Consider the following 20,553-nt stretch of genomic DNA (forward strand, 5'->3'; position numbering starts at 1 on the left):
CCCAGGAATAGTCCCATGAACATATAGCGACCAGATGGATTGGTGAAGATGGTGATGTCGGATGATGGGGGAAGATTGTATTGTGACAACCAGATCTCCCTATGGAGAAAGATCAAGTTGTATTGCTACCCCAAACCACATACAAAGGTGGATTCCAGATAAACTGAAGATCTAAATATGGATGGTAAATTTATAAGATTAATTAATGAAAAGGTACAAAAATATTTTTGTGTGTCAGCTAGCATGGGAAGACACTACTGTATTTTTTAAAAAAATGTTATACAAACACAAAAGATGATGAGAACAGTATAGTGAACTCCCCTGTACTCAAGACATAATATTCAATAGTCAGAAACATTTTCCCGATTGTACTTCTGCTTCTCATGCAAAGAAGAAGAGGAAAATGTAATTTATGTTCATGTACCCCAAGCTTATATTCAACCGGTATGTCCTGGTTAGTAAATTACTTTCATCTAGGTTGGTAAAGGGTTGCTATTCTAAGATCTCTGAACAATTTTGTTTCATCCACTTTGTTTTGTTGTTGTATTTTGTTTTTGTTTTTCAAGGAATATTTAATAACAAGGTAGATAACATATGATTATCTAATATTTTCATATCACTGAGGGTAAAGCAAAATGTCCTGTTTACTGGGTAAGTATGACTAGCTGTGTGTGGACACTGCAGTGCAATTAAAAAATACTGTTAATTATAATTTCAGAGCTTCAGAATCTGAATAGGTGCCAGTGTTCTCTCCTTTTTTAATATGGGAAAAGAAAATCCTCCGAAGATCATTTGAAGCTTGGACCAAAATTCCAAAGCTATATTATTAGGATCACTCTGTAGTCTTCAGGATTCAGCTACAAGGGAAGCTTCAGTTCAACCTTTTAGAGAAGACATTCCAGCTCTCGTGATCTCATCAACCAGGAGAATGTTGGTGGCAATCACAGTGCAGGAGTGAAGAAGCTGTTTCTTTACACAGTAGTTGTCCCACATGCCTGCTTCTGCTGCTACCCTTGGTTCAACAGTGTTCAAGTCCACACCCACAAGCTGACTGGATTCTGAATCTTCTACTTGAATTTTAACTAGTGTTTCCTGAAGGTCAAAACCAGAGTTCTGAGCAAGAACCCTGGGAATGATGAGCAACGCATCAGCAAATGCTTGAACTCCAAGCTGGGCCGTGTCCTTTACACTGGGCTTGTATTTAACCAGGGCTTCTGCCATTGACACTTCCACTGCGCCAGCACCTGGGACTACACAGCCATCATCAATAGCATTTTTAACAGCCCTCAAGCCATCTCTTATTGCATCTTTGATTTGAGTAAGTGTGTGCTTATTTGGTCCTTTGATCAATAATATGACAGAGTGAGGATTGTTACATTTCTCAATAAAGGTGAACTTCTCTTCTCCCAATGTATATTCATAGACAAGTCCTGCAGGTCCCAAACAATCAGGATTTAGGTCATCAAGAGAATTTAGGGCTATCCCACCACAAGCAAGAGTCAGCCTTTTCATGTTTCTCCTTTTAGCTCTGCGAAGAGCTATTATGCCTTCTTTGGCAAGAGCATCTAAGGAAAAGGGATCAATTTGACTAATAACAACAAATCCTCTATCTCAATCACCACAGACTTTCTTTTTCAGGTTGATTATTTTTTTAACTCTGTCTTTGATGAATTTCCTTTCAGCTTTCACTAATTTCTCTCTCTCCTCTGTACTCTTGTAAAAAAAAGCCAGAATTCACTTCTGTTTTTTCATATTCTAATGACATGTTGCAGGTGAGGCTGTATGCATCTTCTACTCTCTTCTTCATATCAGGATGCCGCGCTCCATGGTCCATAACAAGACCTCTGATTAAGCCTGTATCTGTTTCAGATTTATGTTTCATCTCCATGATCTCAATCACAAAGAGGTCAATAGGTTCATCTTGTTTTTTAATGGCCAAAATGGAGTCCACTACGGTCTCTGTTAAGACATCAGCAAATTCAGCATGAACTTTAGTACGTAGAGATGTTCTGGCCACATCTATAGGTGTTTCTGTGTGATCAGATTGACTAGTTTTCTGTGATTATGGTTTCAGTGTGTCTGCCCTCTGATGCCCTCTCGCAACACCTACCATTTTACTTGGGTTTCTCTTACCTTGGACTTACCTTCTCTTACCTTCTCTTACCTTGGGGTATCTCTTCATGGCTGCTCCAACAAAGCGCAGCCACTGCTCTTTACCTTGGACAAAGAGTATCTCCTCACGGCCGCCCCTCCTGACCTTGAACGTGGAGTAGCTCCTCTCGGCCCTCCTGTGCCTGTGAAGCCACCGCTTCTTGGACGTGGGGTAGCTCCTCTCAGCTGCCACCCCTGACCTTGGGCGTGGGGTAGCTCCTCTTGGCCACACTTCCGCACGGTTGGCAGAAAGTGAAGAGGAACTAAAAAGCCTCTTGATGAAAGTGAAAGAGGAGAGTGAAAAAGTTAGTTTAAAGCTCAACATTCAGAAAACTAAGACCATGGCATCTTGTCCCATCACTTCATGGGAAATAGATGGGGAAACAGTGTAAGACTTTATTTTGGGGGGCTCCAAAATCACTGCAGATGGTGATTGCAGCAATGAAATTAAAAGATGCTTACTCCTTGGAAGAAAAGTTATGACCAACCTAGATAGTATATTCAAAAGCAGAGACATTACTTTGCCAACAAAGGTCTGTCTAGTCTGGACTATGGTTTTTCCAGTGGTCATGTATGGATGTGAGAGTTGGACTGTGAAGAAAGCTGAGCACTGAAGAATTGATGCTTTTGAACTGTGGTGTTGGAGAAGACTCTTGAGAGTCCCTTGGACTGCAAGGAGATCCAACCAGTCCATTCTGAAGGAGATCAGCCCTGGGTGTTCTTTGGAAGGACTGATGCTAAAGCTGAAACTCCAATACTATGCCACCTCGTGCGAAGAGTTGACTCATTGGAAAAGACTCTGATGCTGGGAGGGATTGGGGGCAGGAGGAGAAGGGGACGACAGAGGATGAGATGGCTGGATGGTATCACCAACTCAATGGACATGCATCTGAGTAAACTCCGAGAGTTGGTGATGGACAGGAAAGCCTGGCATGCTGTGATTCATGGGGTCACAAACAGCTGAACACGACTGAGCGACTGAACTGAACTGAACTGATACGTGTTTCCCTGTCCATCTCTTTGCTTACTTTGACTTGTTCCCAAAACTGAAGTGCCTTTTCCTTTGCAGCTTCAAATCCTTCTGTAATTATTCTGGGATAAAGACCTTCAGAAATGGAGAGATCCGCCAGCTTCAACAGCTCTCCAGTGATGAGCACCCTGGAAGTGGTCCCATCACCAGTTCTGTCATCCTGGGCTGTTGCTACTTTGGCTACTAAGGAGGCTGCTGGGTGTTGAATTTACATTTCATGAAGCAGCACATTTCCATCTTCAGTGAGTCTGATGTCTCCAGCACCAGAAACAGCATCTTCATGATGCCCTTAGGCCCCAAGTTGGTCCTCAGCACGTCCTGCAGCCCTGGGCAGTGCTGATGTTGACCGCCAACGCTGCCCGGGCTCGAGCCACCTTGGCCTTGGGGTTCAGCATCTTCACAGCCGCCATAGCTGACCCAGCAGAGGAAGGTAAGGGGATGCGACGTGGTGAAAAGTCCTGAGCCAGTTCAGCATGGCTGGGAGTTGTTGTATTTTAAAGCAAACCCAAGACATCATATTATTTCACCCATAAAGAAAGTGAAAATCCTTGTCGCTTAGTTGTGTCTGACTCTAAGCATCCCCACGGACTGTACACTGCCAGGGTCTTCTGTCCATGGAACTCTCCAGGCAAGAATACTGGAGTGGGTTGACATTCCCTTCTCCAGGGGATCTTTCTGACACAGGCATTATTCTTTACTATCTGAGCCTGCAGGGAAGCTCTTTCACCCATATAAGTACTTAAATATTCACCTCTAACGTATAGACTTAAAAAATTATAACCACAGTACCAGAGTCACACCGAACAAAATTCATAATTGTTTCTTAATAATTTTATGTCATATTTAGTTTGTGTTCAAATGATAAAGACTTTTAAAAACTAGACCTAAAAAGCACAAACCACAAGGCCAAAAGAGAGAAGATGAGAATATCAAAATTAAAGATTTATATTCACAAAGAATATCAAAGGTACACAGTAGGTTAGGAAAATCAACATGGACTTCATATCTAGAGTTGCTCTGTTCAAAGTGTGTGCTGGTCTGTAAGTGATGAACTTGCATCAGAATATCAATCAATTATGATTACTAATCATACTGCTTAGATTAGCTGAGATGTTTCTGTTTTATAGCAAGAATTTCTTTTAAAAATTTTTTATTGAATTATAGTTGATTTACAGTGTATTAATTTCCGCTGCATAGCAAAGTGACTTAGTTATGCATGCATACATACGTATATGCATATATTATTTTTCATATTCTTTTCCATTGTTTTATCACAGGATATTGAATACAGTTCACTGTGCTATACAATAGGACCTTGTTTATCCATCTTATATATAATATTATAGTTTGTATTTGCTAATCCCAATCTCCCAATCCTTCCCTCCCTCACCCTCCTCCCCCTTGGTGACCACAACTCTGTTCTCTAGGTCTCGAGTCTGTTTCTGTTTTGTTTTGTTTTGTATACAGGCTCATTTGTGTTCCTAGATTCCACATATAGTGATAACATATGGCGTTTGTCTTTCTCTGACTTACTTCACTGAGTATGATAATCTCCAGGTCCATCCATGTTGCTATGAATGGTGTTATTTCTTTTTATGGCTGAGTAATATTCTGTTGTACATTTTTACCACACTCTCCTTATCCATTAGTCTGTCAATGGACATTTAGGCTGCTTCCATACCTTGCCTATAGTAAATAGTGTATAGCAAGAATTTTTTGATGGAAGAAGAGAAGTGCTTTGATTTCACCAACATTTCTTAGGTAGGCAGTGGGTCCCCATTTTGAGTGGTGCTGATTGAGACTATTCACATAATTCCAAATCAACAAGATAAAGAGAGAAAATCCAACAGAAAAATGGGCGAGGGCTATGAACAGACAATCCTCAGAAGAGAATTCTCAGATGATTGAAGCAGATGTGGAGAGATGCTCCTGCTCACCGGTAATGGGTGAGATGAAAATCAACACAAGGAGTCATCAGAATGGCAGGTTAGAGGTGTGGGTAATGAATGCCAGGTGTGGACAGGTGTGTAGGGAGAGAAAGACTCTGTGTGCTGCTGAGTGCAAGATGTTAACAGGTACAGCTGGTCTGGAAAATAGTCTTTATTTTAGTTAAATAGGCGCATGCTTTTTGGCTCAGGATTCCACTCCTGGGTTTGTATCCCAGAAGATGCTTCAAACAGGACCCTGAAGGAGAATGTTGACAAAGGTATTGGTTATGGAGGCTAGAAGTTGCCAGTGACCCAGGTGCATTCTGAGGGCCTGGGTACCATGCAAATGAGTGTTTTCTTCAGAGTAATGGATAAAGTGTATTTACAGAACAAGGAGGAGCCTTGAGTCATATGCCAAGCCCAAAAGAGCAGAGAGAGAAGGAAATTGATCACACTATTCTAGCAATTCTCAAACTTTCATCTTGGATTCTCTTAAAAAGTTTTGAAGATTCCAAAGTTTTTGTCTATATGTGTTATATCTACCTACATTTATCATATAGAAACAAAATTTAAAACAATGTGTGGAGTCATTAAAAAAACAAATGCCAATGTATATAAATATTTTATGAAAAACAGTTTTATTTTCCAAAGTAAAAAACACAGTGAGAAGTGGTGTTGTTTAACATTTTTGTAAATCTTTTGAACATCCACCTGTATAAAAGACAGCTGGATTCTCATATCTGCTTCTGGATTCATTCTGTTGTGATATAACACATCCTGTAAGCTCTGGAGAACTCCAGTGTACATTCAGGAGAGAGCAAGATGAAAAAGGCCAAGAGTATCTGAGTATTGTCATGAAACGTATGTCAACCTGAGCCACACTTTGAGAATTTCTGTATTACAACATCCGTGTCTATGAACAACACATACAGACCCAGATAATTTCACTACATAGTTTACTTTTTAGGCACATTCAAGGCTGTACATCAAATCTATTGGGTCGATGCTTGTGGGGTACAAGAGGGGAGTGGGAGGGGCTTGGGGAAAAGGGGAAAAATAAGACAAAATGAAGCACATCTATATGTGCTGAGGATTGAAATTAAACTCAGGTCTCCATGCCTGCACGTGAAGAATAAAAATGAAAAACAAAATGAAATAAGAAGACAGTCTGATGTAGCTGCTGAGTAGAGCCTGACTGTCCAGGGCTCTGTGAGGAGGCAGGGAGGCTGGTGTGTGAGTGTGTGTGTATGTATGCACGCATAGGGGTTAGAAGTGATGAGGTCTAATGGGAGCAGAGCCATGAATTCATCTGGACCCAAATCCAGGATATTCAGGGACAAGAGGGAGGAGATGCAGCTTCCGCCACATCCCTCTCCTTCTCTCCCTAACACCCTCCAAGCTCCAGGTGAGGACCCTTCTCCGCTTAGACAAAGTCCGCCTCCTGGTTTGAGGCTGGGCCAGTATGGAGAGGTCTACCTACAGCCGTGCCCACAGCCCACTGCTATAGCACTACAGACCCGACTGCAGGGCTGAGGGGAGATGCTCTGGGTGACCCCAAAGGCCCTTCCAGACCTCTAGGCCTTGACATCAGGATCATTCTGTGGCCACAGCTCTGAGCTACACAGCTCTCAACTCCTCCCTCCTGACTTCTGCCCTGCCAGGTACAGCTCTGCAGGTGGTGGCACCTTATACCATGGTGTCAGCTGGGAGCAGTGCCCTCCCGAAGGACCTTCCTGCTTGCCTCAAAGCAGGGCCACAGGCTGCCCCCAGTCCTCTTGAGGACATCCAGCCCCCCCTTCCCCTGCTAGGCAATCAGGAGTAGGAAGAGTTCACCTGAAAGTCTCTGGCCAATGCCAACCACAGCTGGCTTGCCAGCTCACAGGTGGCTGGCTCTGCCTGCCCACCCTCTTTAAGACGGTAGGTGCCCTGGGGAGGGCTTCTGGGTACACCCCTTTGTGTTCTATTCAGCCTTTGCCCTGTCTTCACCAATTCCCCTGTGGGCTCTTTGTCACTTCATCCAGGTGTCCGCCCACAGATGTGTCCCCTGACTGCACTGTAAGCGATTGCGATCAGGGACATTCTTCCTTCCTTCCTGTGTTCCCAGGGCTGGGCACTCAGGAGGGACTTGGCGTTTGAGAAAAGAACGAGAAGTGAAGTTCTGTGCAGGAGTGTGGCTGCCAGAGGCCCGGGGTGAGGGACGGGGTGGTTAGGAAGGAGGATGGCTACTTGTGGTCACTCCCCCTTCCACCATGGCCAGGGGCTCTGCCTGCCTCTCCTCCCCTCCTGTGATGCTCAGCACCCTTCCTGCCTGTGTCCTTCAATCAGAGGTATGTTGCTGTTGTGTTAGTCGCTCAGTCATGTCTGACTCTTTGCGATCCCATGGACTATAGACGACCACGCTCCTCTGTCCATGGAATTCTCCAGGCAAGGATTCTGAAGTGGGTAGCCTTTCCCTTCTCCAGAGGATCTTCCCGACCCAGGGATCAGACCTGGGTTTTTCCCGCATTGCAGGCCGATTCTTTACCACTGAGCCAGCAGGGACGCTCCAAGCATGAAGCATTCCAAACAGGCAGAAGAGTCAACAGTTGTCATGAATATAATTAACACTCATGGACCCCAGGCTTGTATTCAGCTGAGATGGCCCTGTCGTTAAAATATATTCATACAGGTTGGGAAATGAGGTGTTCTCCTAAGTTCTCAAACTTGCTCCTTCCACCCCCCTCCCAAGACATCTCTGCCACCAGCAATTAAAGGGTTAATGTGGGCCCAGTCCAGGGGTGGGGTGTGCAGAGCTGGGTGCCAGGATCTTAGAGGTTCTTACAGATCCCCAGCATCTCCCTGGAGGATCCACTTCTCAGCTTTGTCACAGGCAAACATATTTTCTTATTTATTTCAGATTTTCTTTAAAGAAATAAAACAACAGGGAATCTGGAAGCTCCTGGTGGACCCCTCCCCCTCCCATCTCCACCATAATGAATTTGTTGCTTTTCATTCCCTTGCATGTGGTCGTATTTTCGCTATAGAGATAAAGTATCCGTCAACAAAATATTGTACTGTTTTGCACAACTTCGAGCTTTATATAAATGCTACCAAGCTGTCCACACCCTTCTGCAACATGCTTTTGCGCCCAGTGTTGTTTTGAGAGGGTCCGCGTCAGCACACGCAGCTCTCTGCCTTCTTCCTCACTGCTGAAGTGCAGTCGTGCCGTTGGATGGCTAGACTGTGATTTGGAAAACCTACTTTTTTCTTATGAGGATTTGGGTTGTTTCCAATGGTTTGCTTTTGGCAAACTGTGGCAGAATAAACATCCTCATGCATATCTTTTGGTGCACACGTGCATAAATTTCCGTTGGATATGGTTCCAGTTATCTGTGGCTGCAAAACAAACCCCCAAATGTAGTGGCTTTACACTAACAACCATTTCATCAGATGCAGTGTGTCAGGAATTTGGGGCAGGGCTCTGTGGGGGCTTCTGTTGCCCTTGCACTGATGGGGGTCACCCCATGGGACCCCTCTGTGCTGGCCTGGATGGTGGTTTGGCAGGGGACAGCTGGACAGCTGAGCATCTCTCTGGTCTCTCCAGCGTGGAGGTCTTAGGGTCTTCAGAATACTTACCTAGGGGCTCAGATTTAGGGCAGAAGCTGTGTGGCCTCTTGTGTCACCTAGCCTCACCTCCACTGAACTCATTGACTGCCGTGGTCCCAGAGCCACCAAGACTTCAGGGGATGGCCCCTACCTGTGGGTAAGAGGCATGGCAAGCAATTTTCAGCCATTCTTAAAAACCATGTCACATACCCAGGGGCAGAGCTTTATGCTGGGGGTCTGTGTGCCTTCACCTAACTGCACTGGGCTTTGCCAAGCTACCCTCCCAGGTGAGGGCACAGCCTGGTGTGGGAGTTCCTAGTTCTCTGCATGCTCCTCAAGACTTCCTAGTGTCAGACTTTATTTTTTGAGACATGGTACCATACTATGGTTGCAGTTGATTTCTTTAACTGTAATCATAAGATAGCATGATTAGTAACGACACTGAATACCTCTTCATACGTTTATTAGCCACTCAGGTTTTCTTTTCTCCAAAATGCCTGTTCCTGTCACTTGCATATTTTTTTGCTTGGGTAGTCTGTTTTCCTCCAATGTATTTGTAGGCATTCTTTTTGGGGAGCTGTACCACGCAGCACGTGGAACTTCCCCGACCAAGGGTCGAACCCGTGTCCCCTTCACTGGAAGCACAGAGTCTTAACCACTGGACCACCAGGGAAGTCCTTGTAAGCATTCCTGACAGTACTTAGATACTAATCCTTCGGCAGACATAGGCATACATATCTCTCTGTTTGTGGCTTATCTGCTCGCTTTAAAAAATGTCACTTTTTTGATAGACAACTTTTTCATTTTAACGTAGTTAAAGTGATCGTTCTTTTTCTTTACAGCCTGTGCTTTGTGTCTCAACAAGCCAGGCATACCCTGTGCTTACACCTCAATTGCCTGAGCTCGGTGGCTGGGCTGGATTCTGCCTCTCCCTCCACCAAGCCTGTCTGACCCGCACATCTTCCTTCCTGTGTCCCCAGCATGAGGGGATGCCTCTCTTCTTGCTACCAACCAGGGTTCCTGGCCTTCCTTAATCAACAGAAACTGATCAGAGACAAGGAAAGAAACTCAGGCAAGGCTTTACTGGGGGTAGTGAGAACAAGTAACAGGTTCCCTTGCTTGCTCGCTGAGGGAGGGTGAGCTGGTTCCTCATATGGGGTGAGAGGAGGAGTGTGTCCAAGGGTCGGGCCAAAGGGGTGGCTTAGGGAGTTTGCCCATCCCTTGGGTTGGTGTTGAATGCAAGGGGCATGCTCATGGGCAGTAACCTGCTTTTTACTCCTGACCCCCTGTTTTTGCTTCTGGATCCTCAGAGTGGCAGTTGCGTTCTGTTTTTTGCTTTATGTTTTGGCCTTTTTGTATCCTTTTGTCCATTATTTGCCTGAACTGTGCACAGGCACATAGCTGCCTTTAGTCCATCATAGTTTTCTTTGTATTTTGTTGCTGGAGGAGACTTGTGTTCAGGTACAAGCACTGAAGCAACGGGTCCCAGATCCCAGGTCCCAGTCTGTCTCCCTCCAAGCGGGCCATGAGTACCCTACCTGCCCTTGAAAGTCTCCCCAGGCCCTGTCCCTCTCAGCGTTTCCCCAGGGGCTTCCTCTGTCCCTCCTTCCTTGCTCTACTCCAGGCCCCCCGGTGCCTATTTTAGCTTCTTTTTATTTCCTGCTGCTCTGCACTGATCTGCATTTGTAAGCCTGGAGTTTTACAGGAAAGGTGGTTCCTGAGTTTGGCTGCAGAGGCCTAGGGTTCTATGTTCCAGAAGTATCATCAACAGAAACATCAAAAATTTAACAAGGTTCACAAAACACACTATTAGAACAATAAAAAAAATTATATTACACAATATTAAAATAATAGCATAATTTATTAGTAATCACCCTGAGACATACCAACAAGAAAGGAAACAGTGCAAAGCAATGTTTAAATAAAAACACCAAATCACAGTCCGTCTCCTTTGACACTGAACTCTGGGATGATTAACTGAAACTTGGCGTTTCTTCTCATTTAGAGGGAGACCATGCCCCTTTGAGCTTCTGGGGCCAATGCCGGGGCCCTTCTTCACAGCTTCCCGCTGTGGGGAAGCTCTGGACATTTTTGGCCATGCCAGGAGCAGCTGGCTCCCTGGGCACAGATACAGCATCGTGCTCTCGAATGATCAGTCACTCCTACCCTGTTCTGGGCACTTAGCCACACCTGCATCCACACTTTCTTGAGCACTGCACCAAGTCCACATCATCTTCACGGGGAGATGGTGGCAGCAGAAGGTGAGCTCTCTGCTGACCTCTCCTTGGAGGCTGGGGGTCAGGGAGTGAGGGATAGGGTAGACGCCACTGGGCAGGGATATGGGAACGGAAAGTGGAGAGTGTTCTCAGAGGTCCACGGAATATCCAGGGGTCAGGGAGAAGCAGACGTTGGTGCTGCTAGGCAGGAAGGGCAGGAGGAGAGAAGCAACGATGAAGGAGACTCAACTGGCCCTGCAGGAGGACTTCGAGAAGGGCTGGGCAGGCTGTCAGTGTGCAGAAAGAGGTCTGTCCTCCCCACGTCTAGGCTCTGGTCCTTTTGTGCCCATGACGCCTCACCTAAAAACCAGAAGGAAAATGTGACCTCTTCCTTAGGTTTTATGAAAAGTAAGCTTGTTTTACTTAAATATAAGAGTGATTAGAACAGTGACCAGCAATTTAAGTGAGGTTTTTTTTCCCCCATTAAAAACAAATACCAATTACTCGAGAGAGATAGATGGGGCAGGTTATGTTTCTTATTTGATAGGCGGGGAAATTGAGCCCCAGGGACTAGAGGGTACCCTTCAGGGAGATTGGAAGCCGTTCTCGGGGCTGGCCTGGAGAACTTTCCCACGAGGCAGAGTGGGAAAGCATTCTTGCCTGAAGTAGATGCCAAGCAGGGGTGAGCTTCCATGTGACTCCTGCCGTGATAACACAGTGTGACACCCGTCTTCTGGCAGCAGAAAAGCCGAGAGCAGAGGGAGGGGCTGCAAGCCAGTTGGTTCCCAGCAAGGCTGGCTGTTTCCATTCCCCAGTCTCCACCGGGAGGATGAGGCTGGCCTTGAAACGGCAGAGCTGGGGAGGAGAGACACCCACATCCTCGCAGCTCAAGGGGCTTTCCCTGACACCCCCTTCCCATTGCTACCTTCGCCCTGCAGGGGAGCGGGGGGTCATCTGATGCAGTTACTCCCACAGGCTACTCAGATGGCAGAGAGGCCCTTCCCACGAGATCTGAGATTTAAAAGTGGGTTGGATGAGGGCAGTGCTTACCCTGAAGAAATGAACTGGGAACTGTGGAATTTCAGGCAGCAGCAGGAGGCCTAAAGGGCAGGGGGTGAGGTGGGCTTGGGGATGGGTTTCTGGTTACCTGTCAACATCATTCAAATTCCCGATTCCTGCCCTCCTGGCAGACACCAGGGGGAAAATGAGCTATTATTAATAGCTTCAGGCATCAGCCCATTTTCTGCAGCCACCTATTCAAACACATTTCAATAAACTGAAATAAATTTAATTTATTATTTTTTTCATTCTGCATCCATCCATCCACTCATCTGTCTGTTCAATTCACGTTCATCAAGGGGCAGTCTGTGTTTGCAGTCCCCAAGTCCCGCACTCACAGCTTGGTTGCCCTTGTGAGATCACTTCACTTCTGTGTCCTCAGTTTCTAGAAGTGTACACAGGAATGACAATTGTACCTACTTCATAGAACCTTCTGTGAGACTCAGGTGAAATACATACTCAGCACACGCACACATTATTTTACGTGTTAGCATTTTTTTTTTAAATTGTTTTTTAGTCTACAAGCAATAAATGCTGAAGAGAGTGTGGAGAAAAGGGAACCCTCTTACACTGTTGGTGGGAATGCAAACTAGTACAGCCACTATGGAGAACAGTGTGGTGATTCCTTAAAAAACTGGAAATAGAACTGCCTTATGACCCAGCAATCCCACTGCTGGGCATACACACCGAGGAAACCAGAACTGAAAGAGACACGTGTACCCCAATGTTCATCGCAGCACTGTTTATAATAGCCAGGACATGGAAGCAACCTAGATGTCCATCAGCAGATGAATGGATAAGAAAACTGTGGTACATATACACAGTGGAGTATTACTCAGCCATTAAAAAGAATACATTTGAATCAGTTCTAATGAGGTAGATGAAACTGGAGCCGATTATACAGAGTGAAGTAAGCCAGAAAGAAAAACACCAATACAGTATACTAACACATATATATGGAATTTAGAAAGATGGTAATGATAACCCTGTATGTGAGACAGCAAAAGAGACACAGATGTATAGAACAGACTTTTGGACTCTGTGGGAGAGCGAGAGGGTGGGATGATTTGGAAGAATGGAATTGAAACATGTATACTATCATGTAAGAAACGAATCACCAGTCTAGATTCAATGCAGGATACAGGATGCTGGGGGCTGGTGTACTGGGATGACCCAGAGAGATGATATGTGGAGAGAGGTGGGAGGGGGGTTCAGGATTGGGAACTCATGTACACCTGTGGTGGATTCATGTCAATGTGTGGCAAAACCAATACAGTATTGTAAAGTAAAATAAAAAATTTAAAAAAAGAAAAAATAAATAAAGAGCAATGGGAAAAAATTGTTTTTTAATTCACTCATTTATTCAATTTCTCTATTTACTCATTCATTTATTCACAATCACTGCCCTAGTCCCAGGAAATGAACTTTTCTTCTTAGTTTTTCTTTTTCATAGTTTCTCATCTCTGCCCTTTGGTTGGAAGATGGGGGCTCTTCCTAGAAAATGGATCCTAGAAGCTGATCCTGGACACCAGGTGTTTTTTGTTTTTAATTTATCAATTGATTCACAATGTTGTGTTAATTTCTGCTGTACAACTGGGTGATTCAGTTAGTACACATATATACATTCTTTTTCATATTCTTTTCCATTAATGATATTCCATGTACTATACAGTAAGACCTTGTTGCTTATCCATCCTATATATTGGATATTGGAAGTCATATTTTAAGATAGACCAGAAGAGGGGAGGACCCTCCCAGCAAACTCCCAGAATCCTTCCCACCAGGCTTACTTGCTGATCAGCTTGAGGCTTCTCTTGGGTTCCTGGGCTCCATGGACCCACCTTGTCCTGTCCTTTCCAATGGATAGAGATCTGAAGGCAAGAAGGACCAGAGAGGGACTACCAGCCCCTTCTCTTTTCCTAGACTTCCTCTGATTTAATATTCCTTATAGCCTTTAGAAGTATAGGACTAGTTCCATTTTGTGATAAGAAAACTGAAGTTCAGAGAGGTGAAGAGACTTGCCCCAGGTTGCAGAGCAAACAAATCGCAGAGTTAGGATGCACACTTGGGCTTAGTAGGTTCCAAATCTCAATGCCCTCCCCTAACTGCAAAGCCCTGAATTCTCTGGTTGGAGGAGAGGTGCTCAGAGTTGAGTGTCTTGCTGTGGCTTCTCTGTTTTCACCCTGTCAACCCCTCAGTTCCCTCGCTGCTGAGTCTATACATCCCCCTCGACCCGCCCTCGCCTGAAGTCCCCAGAGCTGCTGGGAATCTGCAACAGTTTCAACTGCAGTGGGAGGGCGCCTGACTCGACTCTCCTGGGAGAGCAAGGGCACTGTGGTTCTCACCAGGGGGGTGAGGGCGGCCAGCTAGACTGAGATGCCAGCTCAAGGTCTAGAGATGTGGTCTCCTTGTTTCCCCTGCCAGTCCAAGGTGTGAGGACCTTCTCCCAACCTCCTGAGTGTAGTAAAAACAGGCACACAGTCTGCCCTGTCCTTGCCAGGCTGAAACCTGGCCTCAGGCCCAGGCAGATCCAGGACTCTGGGAGCTTGGGAGTCACTCTCTCTCATCATCTTCCAGCCTGGGGCAGCATCCCTGTGTCAGCTCAACTCAGTTCCACCCATCCCACTTGTATTTCTGGAGCTCCATTCACACGCCAGCCCTGTGCCAGGTACAGATGTCATCTGGCCCTCGGGGGATTGACTTCATCCCTGTGCCCACAGGAGGCCCCAGCTTATCCACTGTGTGGTCAAGAGCAGGGCTGTCCAAGGGGTGGCAGTCCAGAGAGGTGCAGGGAGCACCAAGTGGCACATCCAGGATGAGGTTGGGTTTGCCTCATTCATTGCACAGGGCATTTCCGTGCCCACAACTGCAAGGTGACAGGCTGGGGGGCTGCAGTGGGGTTGGGGCTCTGCATCCAGGCTAGAAAAATGAAGCTTGTGTCATAGACAACTCCATGGCAATGACTAAAAAGCCACCCTCAACACACACACACACACACACACACACACACACACACACACACACACACACTTGCCTCTGCATGCATCTTGCTTCTAAAATAATCTGCTTCAGTGTGACAACAAATATGGTGCCAACACCCCAAATGGCCATCACTAGGAGACTGAGTGGTACCATGCACACGATGAGATACTACAAAGCAGTCAAAAAGAACAAACTATTGTTACACAGAACAACAGGAGGGAATCTCACAGCCATCACTGTGGGCCACGGCCCAGATACATGTACCCGCTGTCCTGATTCTATCTGTACAAATTCGAGAACATATAACCAGGATGTGATGATAGAGGTGGGAAGCGTGGGCATCTTTGAGGGGGATGTCTGAACTGGGAAGGCACATGATAGAAAACTTTCTGGCTACTTGGGTGTAATTGCATGAAAAAACACTGTTTACTTCATAGTATGCCCTTCAATGAATGCTGCTGCTCTTCAGCCATCAGATCGTGTCCAGCTCTTTGTGACCCCATGGATGGCAGCATGCAGTCCTTCACCATCTCCTGGAGTTTGCTCAAACTCATGTCCACTGAATCAATGATGCCATCCAACCATCTCTTCCTCTGTTGCCCCTTTCTCCTCCTGCTCTCAATCTTTCCAAGCATTAAGGTCTTTTCCAATGAATTGGCTCTTCCCATCAGGTGGCCAAAGTATTGGAGCTTCAGCTTCAGCATCAGTCCTTCCAATGGATATTCAGGATTGATTTCCTTTAGGATTGGCTGGTTTGACCTCCTAGGTAACGTATGCTATTATATCTTAATTAAAAAGCAAAAACACCCACCCCCACCCCTGACAAGCAACCTAGTAGAAAGTGACAGTGGACCTTTGCTGTGTTTCAGCTTCTCAGAATCCCTGTTCTAATCACCAGGCCTGCAACTTTCTTTGGGGAATACCTACCCCACCCCCACCCCCAGTGGACACAACCTCAGGGCAGCCGTGTGACTGTATGTTTCCAACTGGACACTCCCTCTTGGAATCTGCATTTGAGGCAGAGGAAAGAGAAAGACCCCAAATGGTAGGAGTCCACTGGCTGCAGAGGCTGTCTGTCAGTTGGTCCTGCTCTTGGACACCCATGGAGGCTGCAGGTGGGTCTGCTGGACCCCCAGCCTTCTCTCCATCCTGGGGTCCCCATGATCTTACAACCAACTATATATGGTGGAGGTCAGTTTTAGAGAACTGCCCCAGTGGTGCCTGCACCAACTTTACACAAGCACCAAGCCTTGGGGAGCCTGGGATAAAGATAGGGGCCCCAACTCAGTTCTATAGCCTTTGGGTCACTGTTCATTGAGGAAGAAAATCAGTGCCCTTCTGAGATGCTCACCCAGGATCTCACCTAACGTTCAAGGGTCTACAGCATGGTGAGACAGAAGCCTTTGCTATTGAAAATGCCCCTGTGCGGCCCTGGGCATGGAAGCCTTTCTGTATCCCAGTTTCTTATTTATAAGGAACAGACTCCAGACTCCATGATATTCCCTGAGTCCCAGTGGGCAGATTAGGACAGTTACTAATCAGGGAAGGGATACAGGGACAAGGGAAGAACAGCCAAGAAGTAAGAGTGCAACCTTGGGACTGGGTCCTGGTTCCCCCTCAAGGAATACTCTTGACAATAACTTTGAGCTCTCTTACAAAGCTAAAACCCCTGACAAAAAAAAGATGTTAGCATTCTCCATTCCAGAGAGAAGGTCACAGTTTGAGAGCCTCGAGAACCAGGGAAGCTTATATATCAGGAGATCACATAAGGTCTCCAGATGAAAGGAGTGCAGGCCCTGCACACACACTTATCCTTATCAGCACCTCCACCCTTGAATCATTTCTATAAAACTCCTCACCAAATCCTCCCAGGGTTGGATATACTTTTTGAGGGTACAAGTCCACTGTGTCTGCTTTTGCCTGGCAAAGCAATAAAGGTCTTCTTTTCTACTTCACCCCAAACTCTGTCTCTGAGATTCAATTTGGCACTGATGCACAGAGGCCAAGTTTGCAGCATCACTGTTACAAGCATCTTAGATCTGTGGGTGGTTTGCTACATGGCTGGTCTGATTGTACCAACAGCCACAACTTGAAATCTCCAGTCCAGATCTCTTTTCTGGATCCCATGGCAATTCCCAAAAGAGCGTCTCCATGTTGAGCCCCTCTTGCTCTCTTCCTTTTGCCTGAACTTCAAGCACTGCTCAGCCATCCAGGTGAAGGACACATAGCCATCCTCCCTTTTAAGCCGAATCCTTGCACCGTCCTCACACCTCCAACCTCCTTAATCCTGCCGTCCGTCCCCTCCCTCCTAAGGCAATGTGGGTCCTGAGCAGCCCTGGCCCCCTTTCACTCTCAATCCTCACTATCCAGCCCCCTTATACCTACTGTCTCTCATTTCAGTGGCTACCACTTCTCTCGGCCCAGTTCATTGCCCACATCTGCACTCTCCCTCTCAGTCAGAGCGGGCTTTAGAAAGTTAAAATCTAATTGCGTCCCTGCCTGTCTAGTTCCCCTCAGTGGACACCCTTTGCTTCCGAGGCCCCCTTTGCTCATGCAGGGGTCTCCAGCCACCCTCTGGCCACATGGGTCCTCTTTTGGTTCTGTCTCCTGGCCCAGGAGCACCCATATGAACTGTGTCATTTATATTTGGATGTGTTGAAATCTGGGGCCTTGCCAGCCCTAGAAAGACTGCCCCTCTCAGGATAATTCCTAAGGATGGTAAACAAAAGCGAGTGTGCTTTTCAAATACAAGCCAACAATCTTATATGGGCCACTGTTCTCCTGCCTTGATCACCCCAGGGCCAGGTACCAGGTAACCAGGGCCAGCCCCTGTGCCCGGAGCCCACTGAAAGCATTCACACTAGCCAGTCCTAAGTCTGTTGACCCTGCCTCATCCATTCCATTGCATGGAAACCACAGTCAAGATTCTTGTTCACATTCTCCCTGTTCCTTCTGTGTCCTGACCAGAAGCAGCGTTCCTGGGACACAAGGTGCCCACTGCCTTCGGATCTCTGAGTATAACCTGTTGTTTTCAATATACTGGCCTTCCCACACTGAAATCATAATAAAAACCTATCCAAAACAGTATCCTTGCCCCTCTGCTCCTGGGCAGCTCCTTCACATCCTCCAGCCTACCTTAGGTGTCCTGCCTCTGCTGGCCTCTCCTGCTCTCTCCTCTGAGGCCTCCTATTCCATCACACTGTACTATCATTGGTGGTTTCTTCTTCTTCTTTAAAAATACTCATTTATTTGGCCACGTTGGGTCTTAGTTGCAACACATGGGATCTTCAGTATTCATTGCAGCATGCAGGATCTTTACTTGTAGTATGCAGATGCTTAGTTGGGTCATGTGGGATCTACTTCCCTGACCAGGGATTGAACCTGGGCCCCTTGCATTGGGAGTGCAGAGTCTTAGCCACTGGATCATGAGGGAAGTTCCCCTTTGGTGTTTTCAAAGCTCTGTCTTCCCAGAGTGGATCTAACCTTCTGTGGAACAGCAATGACTGTCTTCTAGCTCACTTTTGTATTCTTGGCATATAGTAGAAGAAGTGAAGTGAAGTTGCTCAGTCATGTCCGACTCTTTGCAACCTCATGAACTGTAGCCTACCAGGCTCCTCAGTCCATGGAATTTTCCAGGCAAGAATACTGGAGTGGGTTGCCATTTCCTTCTCCACAGGATCTTCCCAACCCAGGGATAGAACCCTGGTCTTCCACATTGTGGGCAGATGCTTTACCATCTGAGCCAATATAGTGCTCAATAAATATTAGCTTTTGAATGACTGAATGAACAAGCAGGTGCTACCCATAAGCCCCCTTATCACAGAGCTCAACTACCCCTCCAGCCAAGAAGGGACAGGAATAAAACTGTCTGCAAAGTCTTTGCCACTTTCCTCATTGAGAACATGGGTCAATTTCCCCTTCCCTTGGATATGGTCTACCTTTGACCCACGGAAGGTACCGGAAGTGACATTGCAGCTTCTGAGCCCAGTCTTAGTCCCTAAGAGGTCTGCCACTTCTTCTCCATATTGAAACATTCCTCCTTGGAACCCAGCAGCCATATGGAGCATCCTGTAAGCACAAATGACATGCTCAGCTTACAGTGCAAGCTGGGTTCCCCAAGGAACCTGCCTGCCATGTGAGTGAAACCATGGAGGAGGCTGTGGGGCTCCTGGGCATGAAAGCCTTTTGACCCCCCCATTTCTTTTAGGTGAGACCCCAGCCTCCATGACCTTCCCTGAGTTCCAAAGGGCAGATGTGAACAGTTGCTAATCAAGGGAGAAGCACCCAAGAAACCACCTGAAGCAAGACTAAAGGGACCAGAGAAGCTCACCAAGATTAAGAAACTGACCACCTGAGACCCTTTGTTGCTGTTGCCAAGTTGTGTCTGACTCTGCCACCCCATGGGCTGCAGCATGCCAGGTTTCTCTGTCTTTCATCATCTCCTGGAGTTCGCTCAAACTCATGTCCATTGAGTCAATGATGCCATCCAACCATCTCATCCTCTGTTGCCCCCTTCTTCTTCTACCCTCAATCTTTCCCAGCATCAGGGTCTTTTCCAATGAGTCGAATTTTCACATCAGGTGGCCAAAGTATTGGAGCTTCATCTTCAGCATCAGTCCTTCCAATGAATATTCATGGTTGATTTCCTTTAGGATTGACTGGTTTGATCTTCTTGCAGTCCAAGCGACTCTCAAGAGTCTTCTCCAACACCACAGTTTGAAAGCATCAATTCTTCAGGGCTCAGCGTTCTTTATGGTCCAACTCTCCCATCCATACATGACTACTAGAAAAACCATAGCTTGGATTATACAGACCTGAGACTCTGCTCATACCCTAATCTTGTCAGCAATCCCACCCTTGAAGTACTGTTATAAAAGTGAAAGTGTTAGTTGCTCAGTAGTGTCTGACTCTTTGCAACCCCACGTACTGTAGACTGCCAGGCTCCTCTGTTCATGGAATTTTCCAGGCAAGAATACTGGAGTGTTCTCGGCATTCCCTTTTCTAGGGGATCTTCTTGACCCAGGGATTGAACCTGGGTCTCCTGCACTGCAGGCAGATTCTTTACTGTCTGAGCCACCAAGGAAGCCCCAATTGTTATAAAACTCCTCATCAAATCCTCCTGGGTTGGGACACAGAATTTTCGAAGGCAGAAGCCAGCTGTGTCCCCCTTTGCCTGGCAAAGCAATCAAGCTATTCTTTTCTACTTCACCCAAAACTGAGATTTGATTTTGCACCGGTGTACAGAGAAGCTGAGCCTTAGGCATCATGAGTGGGGCCATTCCGGACCTTTCAGCTCAGAAATCAGCTGAAGCAGGTGCACAACCCTCCCCGTATGCTGCAAGGAGCAAGACTTCCTATCAAGCGCTGCCAAAGTTCCTAGCCCACATACATCATGAGCAAATAAAATAGCTGCTGTTTCAGCCGCTCAGCTCTGTGGTAGAGGGATAGGCGCTGATAGCCCCAGGTGGGGTGGGGGGAAGATCAAGCTGCATGTCAGGTCATGGTCTCAAACCATTTACAAAGCTCAGAATAACCCTGCCAGGAAGATATGATCCCCATTGTACAGAAGGAGACTGAGGACCAGGGATGAGATCATTTGCCC

At 46.5% G+C, this 20,553-nt stretch overlaps 1 pseudogene; it reads right to left on the reverse strand.

Annotated features, from left to right (window-relative positions):
* Positions 1-876: 876 nt before the first annotated feature.
* LOC128043414 (T-complex protein 1 subunit zeta-like) lies at positions 877-3,591 on the reverse strand (annotated as a pseudogene).
* Positions 3,592-20,553: the final 16,962 nt, after the last annotated feature.

The sequence above is a fragment of the Budorcas taxicolor genome, chromosome 2 (genome assembly GCF_023091745.1).
Source record: "Budorcas taxicolor isolate Tak-1 chromosome 2, Takin1.1, whole genome shotgun sequence".
Lineage (NCBI taxonomy): Eukaryota > Metazoa > Chordata > Mammalia > Artiodactyla > Bovidae > Budorcas > Budorcas taxicolor.